This window comes from Palaemon carinicauda, chromosome 25 (assembly GCF_036898095.1).
Source record: "Palaemon carinicauda isolate YSFRI2023 chromosome 25, ASM3689809v2, whole genome shotgun sequence".
NCBI classification, from domain to species: Eukaryota; Metazoa; Arthropoda; class Malacostraca; order Decapoda; family Palaemonidae; genus Palaemon; species Palaemon carinicauda.
The window spans coordinates 51,547,555-51,562,554 of record NC_090749.1 but is presented as its reverse complement, the minus strand read 5'-3'; the positions used below and the strand labels follow the sequence as shown (position 1 = coordinate 51,562,554).

The window sequence follows — 15,000 nt, the reverse complement described above, 5'->3', positions numbered from 1 at the left end:
AAGTATTCTATAAAAAAAAGGATAATCAACATTTTAGAAATATAGATCATGTATTGTTAAGAAATTCTACCTTACAAAATAAAATACCCACCGGTGGTACATATGCAAATTATCTTGTTTAAACATAAGAAACCCTCCACCAATCTATATATATATATATATATATATATATATATATATATATATATATATATATATATATATATATATATATATATATATATATATATATATCATCAGCCGTTGCTAGTCCACTGCAGGACAAAGACCTCAGATACGTCCTTTCAATTCCTTCTACTTTTGGTGTTTCTATGCTAGCCTATACCCTCAAACATTCTTAGTTCGTCAATCCATCGTCTTTTCTCCCCTCCCATGCTTCTTGTTAATTTTCAGGGATTCATTCTGTTATTCTTTTTTGTCCATCTATTATGCACACACACACACACACACACACACATATATATATATATATATATATATATATGTATGTATATATATATATATATATATATATATATGTGTATATGTATATATATATATATATATATATATATATATATATATATATATATATATATATATAATATCATAGGTTTGGTTTCCAGGCAAGGGATTATCTTTAAATATATATATATATATACATATATATATATATATATATATATATATATATATATATATATAGTTAGATATATATATATATATATATATATATATATATATATATATATATATATATATCTATCTATCTATCTATCTATCTATCTATCTATCTATATATATATATATATATATATATATATATATATACACACAAAATATTCAAAATCATAATTTTCAAGATGAAATATTCCTATAGATTTATCTTTACGGATCCATCATCCTTCTCATAGTTTCAAATTGGAAGATAGTAACACTATCCTGTCTCGATATCCAATGAATTTATATTCTGGCTTCATTTCAGTTCTCCATTCTCGTTAAATTTGAATCCATGCCCATAATGGTCCACACCATTTTGCACAAAAATCGAAATGAAAGAAAAATGCAGAGATTTCCAAAAAATAATGTTTAGATTTTGCGTTTCATTGTAAGTCAATGGTGTTCATATTTTTTCTATGATTATGATACACATTGCCGCTTGTATTAGACTCTCCAGGTGTGGTGTAAGTTCCGAGCCCAATAAGGTATTGGTAGCCGATTGGAAACGTACCTGTCTAGCAACCGGCTGGACTAGGATTCGAGTCCCTCTAAGCTCGATAGTTTTAGTCTAGTGTCTGTAACCTTACCATCCTTCTGGCCTATGGAGGAGGGTTTTGGGGGAGCCTATAGGTCTACCTGTTCAGGCAGCAAGTGACTGGCCCTCACTGATTCTAGCTTGGGCGTTGATTATATATACATATGGTCAGTCTCTAGGGCATTGTCTGTCTAAGCCATTGTCACTGTCCCTTACCTCTGCCATTCATGAGCGACCTTTAAACCTTTACACGATTCAAAAGATATGTAATGATATAGTATCTGTATGTAAACAGTTTGTCCTACAGCTAAAACGACTTATCGAAGCGAACATCAACTTTCATCAATAACCAAAAAATAAGAAAGTAAAAAAGGTAGCACCACATTTTCCGGGTCTTCGCAGCACAACCTTCAACTCCCGACAAAACCTTTTACAGCCTAATATCTATGTCATTCCATTTCCAATGAACCCAGGGCTCGGATAAATGGAACTTTCGGCGGAATCGCCTGACAATGAAGGTTTGTCCTCGGGTCCAAAGATTTCTTTTGGAGCTTCGGCTTCGCCATTTATTCCCAGGTGTGCGACGGACGATTTTCCCCAACACCCAATCGGAGATCTTGGTTATTCCATGTTCGTTTTGCGAATGGAAATGTTCTATGCATTTTTTTTTGTTTTATTGTTTTTTTTAAGATGTTATATTTTAGTTAATCAAAATGGAAACGATTACAAAAGTAGAGAGATTCTCTGAATGGGTAGTTTAAGTAAAGTCGAGTATTTTTAACATAATATGATAACAACAACAACAAGTGCAGCCTGTAATGCGCGTGTGTTTCATATACGATCATACAATGCAAGGTCTATATATACCAGGTCAGCCAACGCGCAGCTTAAGCTGTGAATCACCCATACTGTGACGTCAAGCTTCCCCGTCTCACACACGTGGGTAAACAAAACAAAGGACCGTTGCCTTAGTTAGCTACCTATAGAGGTAACGTAAACAATAGGAGACGCTGTGTCTATTAACATTTTATTCATTCATTCATTCCGTCACTAATAGTGCCAGACAACTGCGCAGTATTTGTCTGTTATAATAGACGTGATAAAACTAAAAGCTCAAACATAAAATGCCATCGCTTTTCTAAAAGAAAAACCATACATAAACCAGTGGATACATGCATGTTGCCGTGCAGACAGAATTAACGTTGTGGATGCTACTGTTTGCTCGATTCATTTTAAACCAGGCGATTACAAAGATGACATGAAGTCTAGGTTACTAGGTATTGAAAGTCCTAGAAATTGACTACCTACTTACACAAACACTAAATCAAGATATCCTTGAACATTTCTTTGGGTGTATAAGGCAAATGGATGGGCACTATGATCATCCTCATGCTGTGAACTTTAAATTTCGGCTAAAAAAAATGTTACTAGGAAAGGAAATTAAAGTATTAAGTGAAAAGTGTAATATCACCACCGTTGGAAAATCTCATGAATCAGCCAAAGACGATAAATCTATCACGAAAGAAAGGGACTTAGCTTTAGAAATATGCCTAACAACGCCGATATTCAGAAATTTAAATTTTGATTTTGAGAAAGATGCTTTAGACAAGGAAGAAGACCTTTTGAGAGCAAATAAAGAAATACAGATTTTGGGGGAGTAATTGGGGAAAAAGCTCTTAAATACATTGGTGAATATATTGTAAAGAAATTCTGTGTAAAATATCCTGAGTTAGGAAATAAGACTGAAGAAGTGCTAAGGAATGATACTTGGATAGCATGTGTTAATCGGGGGGGGGGGGGAGTACATGCACCTTCTAGTCAGTTTTTTTTCACAGTTGTTATTAATGCGGGAGATTTTTAATGCTGTACACGGGGAAGCTCTCATGGAGGGAAAAATTATTTTAAAAAGCTTTATTTAAAATTAAAACAGTCTGGTATTGAAGTTCCTGACGATTTTATTGCTTTTTTTGTTAAGATATCGGTATATTTTCGAATACGATATCTTAATAATTTGATAAAGTATAGAAAACCTCAAGGACAACCATGCAGGAAGGCCCTAAGAAAAAAAATGAAAGTTGTAACTTAATGAAATATTTTCCAAAGGTAAAATGTTGTTTTATTTACATTGACTGTGTGATAGATCTACGTTCTTAATGGGTCTCGCCAACACTAAGCCCCTTCAGATGACGTAGGTGCGCAGAGGAGGCTTAAAATCGGTACGCTGTCTGGCTGACCTGGTATATCTGGACCATGATACAATGTAGTGTGATTGCTCTCTCTCTCTCTCTCTCTCTCTCTCTCTCTCTCTCTCTCTCTCTCTCTCACTGATATTAGAAAAACCCATTTATAGTCCAGCAGATATGTCAAAAAGATGTTCACTTCCGGAAGGAAGCATGAAAATTTGTATACAAGGGTTTTTAAGTATGCTGAATCCATTTCTAACCAGATCCACGCTGGCAAACCAAGGGGTCCTACTCAAAATTAAGAAATCGAAATTGGCCGCCCTGCGTATTGCCGATTTTGCTCTTTCATCAGAACATTGGTTCTTTTTGACCTAGAAACATGATCCTAATTTAGATATATAGATTTTTAGGGTCCAGGAATGCAATAATAGCCCAGCGGCATAGTAAGAAATATGAAACCAATTGTTCAAATTGTTCTAAAAGCACCAAAATTGGCACACATGTGGATTAATACATTCTGAACAATTTTGGATATGGAGGCATTCAAGATTCTCCCCGTAGCACATTTGGCGGCCATTTTTCAAAATGGCCGCTATTTACCGTTAGCGTCATTGAATATGTACCATAATTTGTCTTTTTGTGGATGCTAAAGGTGATAAGTGTGCTAGAGGTGATAAGTATTGTACAATTACACATACTTCTGTGCTTACCAAATAATTTGGCTACCATTTCACAAGAAAATGAATTTTACTTTGCAGCGGCAGCGTTGGTGGCAGTGACGGCGGCTGCAGTAATAGTATAGTGTTGATAGTCATGGTGCTTGTAGTAGTAACTTGTGGTAACATGGTGGTGTTTTGTGTCTTTGCAGGTGAGGCAGCAGCAGCACCACCTGACATCAGAGACGCGTTGTTCCAGACTGCAGCCATGGCAAAGAAGTTCCAACTGGTCGATACTTTTGAGCAACGTACTCCCACAACACCTCCTGAGACAAACTGGAAGCTGTGTCTTGTATGTCAAGAGGAGACAACAGAGTCACTTGTCTGCCCAGTACTGTCTAAACGCCGAGACCCTGGGAGTGGATACACGACAATGGCTGCAAACTTGGTCAAATTTGATGAACTCGGAGAACTGCCAAGAACTGTTCAGTTACAGAGACTAGATGAAGGACAAGGTGTTGAGGCGACAATGGTTGCCCACCAGGCCAAGTGGCATAAAACATGTATGCTCAAATACAATAACACAATGCTACGAAGAGCAGAGAAGAGACGCATCGCAAGCAGCTCAGCATTTGATAGTACTGACAATGTCCAGGCCAAGCGCGCCAGAACACACTCTTCAGAAGCCACTACCAGCGGCGGCACCTGCTTTTTCTGTGGAAAGTCTGGCACAGAGACCCTACATGAAGTAACAACCTTCCAGGTGGACACACGCGTACGGAAGTGTGCAGCGCAAGTTGGGGACAATGAACTCATAGCCAGGCTCAGCATGGGTGATATGGTAGCTCTGGAGGCCAAGTACCATTCCAAGTGTTTGTTGGCTCTTTACTATCGTGCAAAGACCACTGTAGAAGCCGAGCAGAAAACTGACCATGAAGGTGTAATGTCAAGAATCGTACTGGCTGAACTGGTCCTGTATATCGAGGAAACCCACCTAGAAGAGGGCACCACCCCAGTCTTCAGACTCGCAGAACTTGTAAAGCTATACACAACAAGAATGGAACAGCTCGGGGTTGTTTTGTGCCAGAAAGTTAATAGCACAAGGCTGAAAGAGCGCCTGTTAGCCCAGATACCAGGCCTGAGATCCCACAGCAAAGGCCGAGATGTTTTACTAGCGTTTGATGAAGACATTGGTGAAGCGCTAGGCAAAGCCTGCGAGCAAGACTGTGACACTGAGGCAGTTCACCTTGCGCGTGCTGCACAGATAGTTCGTCGATATATGTTTGAAGACACTTACCAATTCCGTGGATCATTCCCGGGCGGCTGTCAGGAGGACTCTGTGCCAAACGTACTAGTTGCAATGGTAAATATGGTGCTGGATGGCCCCACCATCAAGAATCAAAGCCATTCCTCTTCAACACAAGCAGCTCTTTCCATTGCGCAGCTTCTCAAGTTCAACAGTGTCAAGCAAAGTCGGAAGCAGGGAGCAACCAAGACACAGGAGCCTCCAGCTGTCAGACACAGTACGTCTCAAGAAACTCCTCTTCCAACCTATGTTGGGCTGATGCTGTATGCTGAAACACGCAAGAGAGGACTTGTGGACAAGCTCTTCTCTCTGGGCCTAAGCATCTCATATGACAGAGTCCTACGTCTTTCTGCCCAGATGGGAAACAGCGTGTGTCCAGAGAAGGCATGTGCTCTTCCAATGTTTCATGCCATCACAGGGTGTGATACTGTGTCAGCCTTCGTCGGACATGGGAAGAAATCTGCCTGGGCAACATGGAACACGCTGCCAGAACTCACTGATGCCCTGCTGAGTCTGGCAAATGCACCCACAAGCATCCAAGAGGATACAATGCATGTCATCGAGAGGTTTGTCATACTCCTGTATGACCGCACAAGCAAATGCAAGGACGTCAACAAGGCGAGAAAGCAGCTCTTTGCAAAGACGAACTCTGTTCAGAACATCCCGCCAACCTACGCTGCTCTGGAGCAGCATGTGAAGAGATCTGCCCTTCAGGGTGGTCATGTCTGGGGCCAGGCATTGGTACCAACGCCCGTGCTCCCTCCACCAACAGACTGGGGCTGGCATCGGAGTGATGATGGGCTCTACACACCACTCTGGACCACACTCCCTGAGGCATCCAAGGCCTGCTATGAGCTGGTGTCTTGCGGATGCAAGAAAGGCTGCAAAAACCGCTGCAAGTGCAAGAACGCTTCACTGCAATGCACTGGTCTATGTTTCTGTGAAGGCGAATGCCAGTAGATTGGGACAGAAAACTTGCTAACCAACATTATGATCTGTAGACATTCATAATTCTGGTGACCAGATTTGAAAAGTTCGGAATCATAATTAACATAGTGTGGCAAAATCTACGTTATTGTATTACATGTATGTACTGCAGGATTACACAAGTACTGTGCCTAGAGACTGGGCTTTTGGTCGACTATATAACTACAATCTGACCATACTGTAAACTTCCCGTACTCTGTGTATTATTTTGACTAGCAATTTTGCCAGCAATTTGAAATAAAAAAGCAACTTGAGCAATTAAAGTGTGTTCCTGAAATCAGGTACTGGTTATTAGAGGTATTATGTCATTGAGTATTGAAATCTTCATCAAATGTCCACTTTTTCCACAAAATGGCGGCCAGTTTGGGGGCCATTTTTGAGAAGATTCATCTAAATATCTGTTAAACATTTATTGATGTTAATTCTGATGTAAAAAAAGGGAATTTTGGCCCATCTAGCACCAAACTAACGACACATAATGAAGTCTATGTAATGACGCTAATGTTAAATGGCGGCCATTTTGAACAATGGCCGCCATATCTTCCTAAGGGCTAATCTTGAATGCCTCCATATCCAAAAATGTTTAGAATATATTAATCTACATGTGTGCCAATTTTGGTGCTTTTAGACCAATTTGAACAATTGGTCTGCTATGCCGCTGTACTATAAAACTCCTTAAAAAACATAAAATGTAATTTAGAACAAAATTCAAGATGGCTGCCCTCCATGCATAATGCAAACCGGTAAACTATTTGTCTATTCGGCATATAACTACTTTATTCACCTTTTCACTGTTATTAATAGGTTTTGGGACAAGAAATTCAATAAAGCATTTTGATTCCTATAATATGTTCACCAGTAAAAAAATCTAGTTACAGTTTAAATAAATTTCGATGAATCATTGAAAGCAATTTTGTTCTTTCTCGTAACGCACAAAGAATAGAGATGTACACTTGTCATTTTCTTATAATATTGGGAATATACAATGAACAAATGGTTTTACTGAAACAATATTGAGATGAAAACAAAATATTGAAATTTTTTATAAATTTCAAGAAATAAACTTAATCTAATCTGTCAATGGCCTCTTCACATTGTCCACCACAAAAACACAGCTGTGTGCACGGGAGGCTTGCTTTAGCACACTGACATCTTCCTGTGCACCGTTTTTTACAGGCACACTGAATGAGTTCCCTGCAGCCCTTTGATGCTTCTGGCGTGGTACTCCATGAGGGCACCCACATTCTCTCACTGTCAAGTGTCCACCCCCACTCAGAAGGACTCGAAAGTGTTGGACTGGCTTCCAATGCCTGACCCTAGATGTATCCAGCTTGATAAGCAGTACGCTTTACATGTTGTAGAAGTGCTGCACGTGACGGTGGGATGTTTTCCAGCTCCCGATTACAGTAGGAGAAGAGGTGCTTCCTGGCTTTATTTACATCAGTGCGTTGCGATGTGCGAGAGTACAGCAGAACCACATATCTTTCAAGTTTCTTCAGGTCCGCTTCTGTAACTTCACGTGGAGTAGCAGACAGTCTTTGAAACACTTCAGTGATTTCTGGAAATTATTTCCATACTTCCCATGCAGTCTTCTTACCAACAGAGCTATATGAAGACACCGTGTCGCATCCTGATATGGCATGCATGAATGGGAGGCCTCTGCAGTAATCATTGCTAAGCTCACTAGCTATGACACGTGCTCCAATATACCGAAAGTGAGTACCATGACCAAATGCTAGCCAGAGTTCCCAATCTTTCATGCTGATAGCAGTCACAATGGCTAGAAACTAAGACATCTGTGTCAGTCGCATGCACCATAATCCTCTTCATGTTATTGCTGTAGGCATGGAAGCAGTGAAGCATCATTCGGTAGTCTGCTTCTTCATGAGTGCATGGTTGAAGCCCATAAACATCAAGTGTTGAGGAGGAGGCAACATTCTGACCTTTTGTTGTGACCAGCATCTTTCCTAGCACTGTTGATTCAGATTTGATTACATTGGCTGGAAATCTAGAGTTCCACCTTGTTGCTGTCAACACGCAAGAAGCTTTTCCAGTAGTGAGGAAATCGTGTTTTCTCGGAAACCCGAAGAGCTTCTCCAGTACCTCGATGCTCTCTGGTGTGTGCTTTAAGACTGTCGTCCTTACAGGCATCCCACACAACATCTACTCGAGCCACATGTTCAAGTTGCCTCTTGAGATAAGGAACAAAGACACACTCTGCATAGTCTTTAAATGTTTTCACATTTGTTTTACAGGTCTTGGGATCCAATGTGTGGACGAGAGCTGCCCCATCGAATATCTTCACATCCACATCAGGTATGTTCTGTGGTCGTTGGGCTAGTGGTTCTAAACACTTCAGTAATTCAGCTTTTTCTCCAAGTCGCGTCATGTTATTTTCAGCCAGCGACGGTGGCCAAGAGTGGTTCTCATGCTGGAAGAAGATGTCCAATTCTCCATTTCGTGCTTGGCAAGAGATGTACATTCTGGAAAATAGTTGCAGGTCACTTCATATTTGCCAATTTATACTTCTTCATTGAGGGCACCTTCCGCTCTCCAGACTTGAACAATTTAAGATTGTTCTTTGGAACCGTTTCATAGAGTGCCTTCTCCATCATCACAAGTCGGGAATCAAAAAATGTTTTGTACTCGTTCTTTCCTATTTCCTCTGCTTCTGAGATGTTTTTGATGACTCCATCTGCCATGATGACCTTTGTGTCTAGTGTTAGGAGATCAGTACTCGTTTCTGTGAAGGAATTACCTAGATCATTCATTACATCTATCACGCTTTGTACATCTGAGGCAAATCTCTTTTGTGTATTCAATGTTTGTTCGGGATGTCAGTTGTCATCGGTTTCCTTCTGAGATAGACTCACTTCAACATCATGTATGATCCTAGCCATCTCCGGACCAGCGATCAACCATCGTCTGAGGGCTGATTCATTTTCAGTTATGCCAATGATCCCACCTTCTCCTTTCAGCACAGCATTTGATTGTGTTGAATGTAATCAATTCAACTATGGATATTGCCGCTGTTTTCACAACATGGTTGTTTTCCGTCTAATTTTTTATATTTGTACCACCAAGTACCATCTGAACTAACGCCCTCAAAGAGGCTGTGTTGTCATCATATTGCTCATCTGTTAATGATCCTGTAAAAACGAATAGTGTTTCTGAAATATCTCATTCCTGATTATATTTGCAGCTCTCATCAGAACTACAGCATCACTATCACAGTTATGTTTCTTTGCTTCCCACAACATTTCTCCAACGTCTTCCTTGAATGTCAGCACGACCTCATACTTGCTTTTATGTGCTTCCAAGTCAGGAATTTGTGCAAGAAACTTTTCCTTTAAACGAGTTGAGTTTGTTCGCTCAGGAATATCACTAACAAGTTGCTGAAGGCGTGACCTGTACAGTCGTACAAGGTTTGACAGCTTAAAAATGTGTTCAGTATGTTCTACTTCTTGCCGAGACTCTTCAATATAGGATACCAATAGTGCAAATGCTATAGACTACGGTGTTAGATCTGGATCCTCCTTCACAGCCTCTTTCCTGATGTGTGTGCGGTTTCTGTTGCAGAAAGCAGGTAAACACTGTTTGTGGTATACGCCATCTATTGCAGTCATATCGCCTGAGGACAGCTTAGCAAGCAATCGGGTATCGCAAAGTTCTGTTGCCATTTTCCGAACATTTGCATCAATCTGTGCTGTAGCAGCTCTATGATAACCTTCCTCCACTTTGTCATCACAAAAGAAGCAGGATAGGCTTTTGTCAGTTTGAATGGAGGATCCAGGGAATGCTGCTCGTAGGCTGCTTTTGAGCGGAGAAGTCTCAGTCTCTCTCACTTTGGCCATTTTCTTGCGGGCACGCTCAACTTTTTCTTTGCTAAACTTCATGTGGCCTGTTTTGTGCCATTTTGCATTGTGTTTGGAAAGAGTTGCAGCTATACATTGGCTGTCATCTAGGCTTGACAAGTTTATGTTTATTGGCAGGGCACCAAGTGAGTGTAGCTCCCGGATATGTTCAGCTATTGTATCATAAGGCCTTGACTGATGGACATTCTTGGATTGAGATGGGTCTCGCAGCGATTCCGGTGTACATTTTTGACATAGAGCACAGTGTCCAATCGGTTTCAGGCAAGACCACTTCAGAACCACTGTCAAGCTTTATTTTCTTGGTTGCCATAGTAGTTTCTTCTTCATCAGTTGTAACATGTAAGCATGCACCTCAGAGTCATCACCTGAAAAGAAAGAGAAATAAGTTGTATTTATGTAAGTGAGATATCTACATAAAATATTTCGGTTTTGTAATACAAGATGTAGCCTAATCAGATATATGTCCTGAAAAGAAAACAAATATTTTCATGATAATGACCAGTTCTGAAAATGAAACAAATCATCAGATTAATGGCAGTTTCTGAAAACAGAATTAAACATAAGAATTATGGAATGATATACATGAACGATCTTCCTGAGAACTAAACAAAAATAAAACTATAATTCATTGAGTTATTTACCCTATATGTTAAGTGTTTAGGTAACCATTTACTGGTTCTTATTTTGTCCACAAATTATAGTAAAATTTAACCAAATTTCTTGTACTTAAGACCTATATTTAGCCATAAGATGCAATGTGCCACACAGAAGAAAAACGTTTAATTAGATTAATATTTGCATTACCAGCAGAAAGCAGCCATTTTGGATTTTGCTCAAAATATTATTTTATGGTATTTTAGTGTAACTCATTGAATTCCTTGACCCTAAAAACCTATAAATCAACACCAAGATCATGCTTCTATGTCAAATAGAACCAAAGTTCTGATAAAATATAAAAATTGGCAATATGCAAGGCGGCCATTTTGGATTTCTCGATTTTGAGTAAGACCCCTTGGTATGCCAGCGTGGATCCGGTTAGAAATGGATTCAGCCTACTCAAAAACCCCTGTATGCAAATTTTCATGCTTTCTTCCGAAAGTGAACATCTTGGCCATTTTATTCGACATATCTACTAGACTATTAAGCTTGCCATTGCATGTTTTATATAATTAAAATTTGTATGACATTATTATCCTCAACCTATCGAATATAAGTTTTTTATGTTGCATTACTAAACTAGTTATATCCAGGCCATATTTCTGTTATGACCCAGTTGATGACTGCTATAATCTATATATATATATATATATATATATATATATATATATATATATATATATATATACATATTTATATATATATATATATATATATATATATATATATATATATATGTATATATATATATATATATATATATATATATATATATATATATATATAAATATATTAGAATTTAATCCATCCTTTAACAAACCGTATGTAGATACAATGAAGTTATCATTACCATAACCATTTTTTTTTAGTTTTCTTGGCTCTATTTTTTACAAAAGAAGCTTTAATTCTCTTCGTTGATTTCCATTCCTTTTCTCTCCCTTCCAGTTTTCTTCATTTTCAACATTTGGATGACCAACTCTTTCCAAATATAGTAGAGGGAAACTGTATCTTTAGTTCGTTTCTTGTTCTTTCTTTCTTGAATGGGTTAAGTCCCTTTGTAATGTGCAATTTGTTTAATAATAATAATAATAATAATAATAATAATAATAATAATAATAATAATAATAATAACAATAATAATAATAATAATAATAAATCTTACAAGAAACCAAACCAAAAATGAGTTTTAACCAGACCTACCACACAGAACAAATCTAAATTTAACAAAATTTAACAAATAGCAGTAAATAGATCTAAAGTTCAACAATGTAATTTAACACCGTAATTTCTTATGTATCTGCAAAGAAAAACTTTACAGATATATTATTTCATTCCTTTAAAAATTACAGTAACATACGAGACGGTATAGACAATAATCCGAACTCAAAGGACGTTAGGTACCGTCCCAACAGTCTGTACTGTTATACATGGTTCAGTGGTAAGAGATTGGAGGCTTAATGGTCAACGGCTATTCTAAATATGGGACCCTTTGTATGGGTTGTAAAATCTGTAAAATTATGATTGAAAACTCACATTTTAAAAGGGATATAAACTCAAGAACACTACATAACCTAAAGTTTCCCTACCTAACCTAAGCTACGAGTCATATTCTTGCATATTTACCTACCGGGGGAAGGGGCGGTAGCCCCTGCGAGTACACCACACCCGTAGGAGTCCCATTACCTTAGTTTGCCCTGGGATCAAGTCACAATCTTGTCTTTACTTCCCAAACGGTTTCTCTCCTGGTAAGGTAATACTAAATCATAATATTTCGTAAATCGTAAAACTAGCTATGTAATATCGCATTTCAGACAAAGATACAAAACAATTTTCCCATAAATGAAATCCATTTGAAAAGTAATAAATAGTTTTATACCTGTTCCAACCAAATACTTTCACCCACTGAATATATTCATTATTCCTGTTACACAAAGTTAAACATACGAGTGGATATCAAACTTTCTTTCACTGATAATAAAAATGTGAAACGATCGCAGATAGAACAAGGAAAAACATACAAATGAAAAACTAAATTAAAACAAGATAAAAAAGACCAACGTAAAAAATCAAAATAAATCTATATTTAACAAATGGCCTCGTAAAAAAACCCAATTCCGAAGTGGAATGAAAAAGCAATTTATATTTCAGTTGGAAAATGGACACAAGATGATGGAAATGTTTTCTTTTTTTTTTCTTTGACAAATGATGCAATGGTCGAGTCACGAGAGAAGGATTTCGCTGAATTTCACACCAGTAGTCAGCATCATTATTCATGGTAAGAGGGTTTACAGTCTCTTGCATTTAGAGAGAGAGAGAGAGAGAGAGAGAGAGAGAGAGAGAGAGAGAGAGAGAGAGAGAGAGAGAGAGAGAGAAAATGAGGCATTGTGGTTCAGAGCAAGAAGGCAGTGGGGTTATGACACCAAATAAGAGATGCTATTATGGTTCTTACATAGGTAAAAAATCGCGAAGATCATTTTCCTCCAAAAAAATATGTTAGGTAAATGAATACAGGCATTTCATAGAATGGCAGGAAAACAACTATTATTATTATTATTATTATTATTATTATTATTATTATTATTATTATTATTATTATTTACTTACCAAGATAGAACCCTTCTTGGAAAAGCAGGGTGCTATAAGCCCAGGGGCCCCAAACAGAGAAAATGGCCTAGTGAGGAAAGGAAACAAGGAAAAATAGAAAATAAATATGAATAGTAACATTAGAATAAATACTTCCTATATAAACTATAATATCTTTAATAAAACAACAGGAAGAGAAATTTGATAGAATAGTGTGGCCAAGTGTACCCTCAAGCAAGAGAACTCTAACCCAAGACAATGGAAGACCATAGTACCGAGGCTATGGCATTACCCTTAGACTAGAAAATAATGGTTTGTTTTAGAAGTGTTTTTCTCCTAGAAGAGCTGCTTACCTTAGCTAAAGTCTCTCTTCTACCCTTACTAAGAGGAAAGAAGCCACTGAACAATTACACTGCAGTAGTTAACACCTTGAGGGAATAATTGTTTGTTAATCACAGAGTTGTCATGCGTATGAGGAAATAGGAAAATACGTAAAGAATACGCCAGACTATTCGTTGGATAGGTAAGTAAAAGGAAAGTGAACCGTGACTAGAGAAAAGTATTCAATGTAGTATTGTCTGGCCAGTCAAACTGGATCATTTACATCAAATAATTATAAATAAATCAACACCATTATTCAATTATAATAGGTTAAATTAATATCGTATATTATCAAAAGTTATTACCATTGATATTATCACAATTCAACAACAGTAGCAACACACTTGAGATTAATAAATTCTTCAATTTACATTATCATCCTTATTGTAATTAAAAGGAAATACACTAATTAGTCCAATCTATTTATTCTCTATAGAATTCAGTCAACTTTTGCCCCAAATTTAATTTCAAATTTTATTTGCCTTTCATAGTTTGTATAGCGCTCGTTACGCCATATATTGAAAGACAAATTGAATTATCGGGTTTAACGAGAGAGAGAGAGAGAGAGAGAGAGAGCTTCAGCATCTGACAAAAACTTAGGTAGACACTCATTCAGAGAGAGAGAGAGAGAGAGAGAGAGAGAGAGAGAGAGAGAGAGAGAGAGAGAGAGAGAGAGAGAAGCCACACTATTTCAGTGCCTTACTAACAATTAGGTATCCACCTATTCCATTTCTTGGGTCATACGGTGGTAATAACAATACTTTCTCCTCCCTGATATTACTCGAACACTGGTCTTATTCCCACACAGCAGCGGGTAACAACGAGGCCATGGAGCCTTCCCGCTTAGTGTGAATACGAGGGTTACTTGCAGATGCCAACCTCCCAAAACAGAATGAGAGAGGTGCTTTAAAGCGGTTATTGACAAGCAAAGTTCAAAAGATCTTACTTGCTAGCGCTTATGGGCGATAAGAAGACAACAGACCCTAGTTCTTTCGAAGTGCCAAACTTGCAGCAGAATTCAGGAAGGAAAGGGCGGGAGTGAGAGAGTCACAGAGGGGGAGGGATTGCATTATGTCAGCTGTTCAAGCAACTGTTCAACCGCAACACAAATGCAGAGTTTCGACTCTACCGGGCCCAT

The 15,000-nt window shown here is 38.0% G+C and overlaps 1 protein-coding gene across 1 annotated transcript in view; it reads right to left on the bottom strand.

The window, feature by feature from the left end:
- The window catches only part of LOC137619018 (uncharacterized), a 124,562-nt gene that overhangs the window by 1,100 nt on the left and 108,462 nt on the right, over positions 1–15,000 (bottom strand). The window lies entirely within an intron of this gene.